The sequence below is a fragment of the Agrilus planipennis genome, unplaced genomic scaffold, assembly GCF_000699045.2.
Source record: "Agrilus planipennis isolate EAB-ADULT unplaced genomic scaffold, Apla_2.0 scaffold39, whole genome shotgun sequence".
NCBI lineage: Eukaryota > Metazoa > Arthropoda > Insecta > Coleoptera > Buprestidae > Agrilus > Agrilus planipennis.
Genome location: NW_020439074.1, coordinates 83093 through 87795, shown reverse-complemented (window position 1 = coordinate 87795; position 4703 = coordinate 83093). Strand labels below are relative to the sequence as shown.

The following is a 4703-nucleotide window of genomic DNA, read 5'->3' as shown; positions in this document are numbered from 1 at the left end:
TGGAAATTCTAAAGGTTAATATCTGATTTTGTTGCAGTTACATCTAATTTACTTTCCTGGGATACAAGATGAGGTTTCTTGGGACTTGCCTATTGGTTCAACCGGCTGGATTCACAACGGTGAGCGATTTTTTATTCTTTACGTTAATTTATATTGATATATTTCGTATTAAATAGTATTTATATTTCTAATAATTAGTATCATTATCGTATTAGAATTCGAACTGGTATATAAGGATTATAGTCCTAACAACATTGTTACACTTTGGTTCTTCTTTCCTTTTTGAAGAACAGATTAACGTGTCGTATTCTTTACAATTAATAAAATGAGCTTTCGGCAGAAATTGAGAGTAATATGTTTTATTATAGATTTTAATTAATCGAGCGTACTACCCATCATTTTCTCTCCGAATGCTCATTCGCCCTGTCTGAACGAGATAACAACTCTGTTCTCGTTGAATTAACAAGCCAATTTCTTGTAACAAATAAAACGACATTTTTGAACAAATCAAACATATTAATGACCTTTTATCTGTTACCGTTTATTTTGTTGATGGCTGAGAATGGTGATCAGTTTTGAAAATTCTTCCTTTATCCTTCGGAGATAAATATGTCGCGATTTTTACATTTAACTAAATGTAATATTGTAGATGTTTATTAATCGAACGTACTACCTATCATTTTCCCTCCGAATGCTCACTCAAGAAATTCGTAATTTTTTAATTTTATCTTTATTTGTCTTTGTAAAGTAAATGCGAGGTTTGTTGTATATTTTTATAATATGTGTAAGTAGTGTAATGACTAATTTGATGTTATTTTATTATTTTAAATTTTCGTATAATGTTGAGGAGTAGTTCATAAGCTCGCCGAATTAGGACAGTCAATGGCGCCAGCAGCCTTTTACAATTTACTGTCGACGATAGTTTAGTTGCTTAAAGCCAGCTTTGAGCATGTTGCGCGGACCGTTACAGAAAATGTAGTTCATTTCCGCAGAAATTAAAGGATTTTGGGTGAAAATTATTTTCAAAACATCACAAGTGCATATGGCTTAGTTACACCGCACAAAAAGGATACGATTTTACTATGATTTTTCCGTATTTTATTCGGTGAGCTTTTTTATCATTAGTTCTTAATTTCATTCCTATTTTCTATTCTCTATAGTTTTGTAGCATAAACAAAAGGTGACGAATTCAGTACAACAACAATTTTTACTCATATCTTATGTATCTTTCTACAATAAATGCAACTTTGTTTGTTTGGTTACAGTTGAAGGATAATTTTGAAAAGTATTGGTCAGTGTTGGTCAATAATCAATTAAATTTTAACCAATTAATTAATTAAAAACTAATTGTGATCAATTTAATTGCAGTTAAAATTAATTGTAATTCAACTGTCAATTGTAGATTTGAGAAGGGGTGGGGGGGCCTAAAGAAATGTGCCGTTCGCTGTTTATTAATTTTATTTTAATTTTTTTAACTTGACAATTCTTAAAATTTTTCAGTACAATAGAAAGTCAACCGTTTAAATAAAAACTCGTATAGGAAAATTCGTGTAGAATCAACGAATTTTAATTTCAAGAGGAGTAGGTTAGCTTTTATGGCACAATATTTGTTAGGGGTCGGTCAAATTGTGACACAATTAGCGTGACTGAGGGAGTGAAAGGTGTGACATATTTTAAGGACAACCCCTCGGTTGAAATACTTTTACCTGTAGCAAAATTAGACTTACGCAATTATTTCACAGTGGCTTTTCTTTCTTTAATTGGGGTTTGTTTTGGAAATAGATACATTACAAATCGATTTCTTTTTCATTTTAGTTTGTTACTAAAAATTGAAATTGTTTTACCTCTTACAAAATTAAATATAAACAGCGGATATCACACTAATTATCCTTTCTTACATTTTTGCGAATTTTTTTTTTTTTTAATGCACACATGCAAGTCAATTTCATTCTCATGTTGGTTCCTACTGGTTTACTAGCATTATAATGCTTACAGCCTTTCTACATTTTATTAGTCATTATAAACAACTGAAATTGTTTTATTTATTGCAAATTTAAACAATGATTTTGCAGTCCTTTTCTTTCATTTCGGAGTATTGCAATTACGTACATAGATAGTCGATTTCTTATTAATGCTGATGGATCTTACTGGTTTGTAAGGATTACAGTCCCATCGTTGTTTTTACATTTTAGTTTAGCATGAGGTTTCTTTATTTTAACAATTAAAGACAACAATAGGAAAATGTTATTTATAAAAATTGTCACTTTATCATTTTTGCAATGTATTGGGTCAGCTTTGCTTATTTCGTTGNTAGAGGAGAAAAGAAATAGATATATAAATAATAGAATTTGTGAAAAAACCTATCTCTTAAATTTAGGCTGCAGGTATCTACTGAATGATATCTTTTTTATTCTACCAAAATTGTGGGTTTTCTATGTTTCTAAACTTGATTACTTTTTTATAAATCGCCTATTTTTACTAATTCTCTCATCATTCCTTAATTATTAAGCTATGTGTATCCTTATTCTTATTTGTATATTTTATTGAGCATCTATCAACACATAATATATAGTAAGGAAGTGAAACATTGCGCTTATAGTTATGAATGCTGTTTTGTATTTCTTCCCGTTTATTATTATTAAAAAGTCGGAAATTAGCATATTTGCTCTAATATATGGGTAGTTAATTTCAAAAATTAACAATGAATCGAATTATGTTGAAAACTTATCGATTGTTTTAAAGTTATACCATTGTCGAGGGTTGCAGCCGATTTTTCGTACCTTTTATTTATACATAATTAAACTGTTTCTATAGTTAAGAATAGTTTTATAGGTTTCTCAAGCGCAATTTTCTTTCTCTTATACTCCGAATACTCGCTCTCTCTAACAGTTGGATGGTCGAACGGACGACCGAGGGAACAATACATTTTAATCGTTGTAATATTTAAATAGCAATTAAAAATTTGATTTGAGTATTAACGCTTTATCGTTGTTCCCGTTTATTGTTATGAAAAGGTTAGGAATCAGCATATTTACTTTAGGGTATTACCCATCATTTTCCGTCCGAATGCTCGCTCTCTCTGTCTGAACGCGAAGACAACTCTTTCTCTTTGTGTTAACAAACCAATTACTTCTAGCAAATAAAACGACTTTTTTGAACAAATTAAACTTACTAATTGTTTTTCTTATATGTTACCGGTTATTTCGATGAAAAGGTCGGGAATTATAATATTTGCTTTAGGTAATTTCGGGTAATTCATTATTGCCGAGAATCGAGATTGGTTTTGAAAATTCTTTCCTTTTGGAGGAACTATACTTTGAAGAAAAACATGTCGCATTTTTTACATTTAATAAAATAAGCATTCGGCAGAAATTGAGAGTAATATGTATTATTGTATATTTCAATTAATCGATTAACCCATCATTTTCTCTCCGAATGCTTACTCTCTCTGTCTGAACGCGAAGACAACTTTCTTCTCGTGTTAAGAAACTAATTTCTTCTAACATTTTTGAATAAATTAAACATACTATTGGCTTTTATATATATTTTACCGGTTATTGATATGCTACCCTAATAAATGGCTAGCTAATTTCGAAAATTAACAAAGTTGAAAACTCATCGATTGTTTGAAAGCTATGTCATTGTCAAGGGTTGTAGCCGATTTTTCGTGTTTTTCATTTATAATTAAGCTGTTTCTGTAGTTACGAATAGTTTTACCTTTTTCTCAAGCGCAATTTTCTTTCTCTTATACTCCGAATGCTTGCTCTTTTCAACAGTCGTATGGTCAAACCATCGACCGAGAGAAAAACTCATTTTGTTAGCAATATTTAAAATTGTAATTAGGTAATCTCGGGTAATCTATAGATTGCAAAGAATGGCGACTGGTTTTGATACTACTTTCCTTTCTGAGGAACTATAATTTGAAGATAATCTTGTCTAATTTTTTATATTTAATATAATAAGCTTTCGGCAGAAATTGAGAGTGATATATATTATTGTATATTTCAATTAATCGAGCGTACTTTCCATCATTTTCTCTCCGAATGCTCACTCTGTCTGAATGCGAAGACAACTCTGTTTTCGTTGTGTTAACAAACCAATTCCTTCTTACAAATAAAACATTTTTTAACGAATTAAGCATACTATTGTTTTTTTGTATCTGTTCCCGTTTATTGTCGGGAATTACTATATTTACTTTTACCTTTTAATTTTTCTGATATTATGTAGGAAAGCTAATTTTTGGTACTTGTTATATGTTTAATACACTTAGTGAAGAATATGTTAAATAATTATATTAAAACTTAAACTATTTTTGGTTATCGTAGTTAAAAAAATAATCTTAAATATTTTCCTACATTTATGTAGTTAATACTAGATTTGCTAAGTTTGCACCACCAACAGGTTAATAAATAGGTTTTTAAAATAATTATTTTATTTTATTGCAGATGTCCTTTTTTTCTTCCCGATATCATGAAGGAACGTTAAGAAAGGACCAAGTTCGCTGCAATATCGCAACGGTGAGATTTTTTATTATCTACGTCTGAATTTTTATTAATTATTGATTGAACTTTACTTTTAATTTATCTGATATTATATAAGAAACCCAATTATTCTTTTTAAAGATTTAAAACTGTTAGTAAGGAATATTTTAAAAAAGTAAACGTCGAAGTCTATTTTATTCAACACAATTAAAAAAGAAAAAT

The 4703-nt window shown here is 29.5% G+C and overlaps 1 long non-coding RNA gene across 1 annotated transcript in view; it reads left to right on the top strand.

Annotated features, from left to right (window-relative positions):
* The window catches only part of LOC108745080, a 27684-nt gene extending 23167 nt beyond the window's left edge, over positions 1 to 4517 (top strand). The window contains exons 3-4 of the long non-coding RNA XR_003231632.1: positions 38 to 119; positions 4446 to 4517. This is a non-coding gene — a long non-coding RNA (uncharacterized LOC108745080). The remainder of the gene's footprint in view (positions 1 to 37; positions 120 to 4445) is intronic.
* Positions 4518 to 4703: the final 186 nt, after the last annotated feature.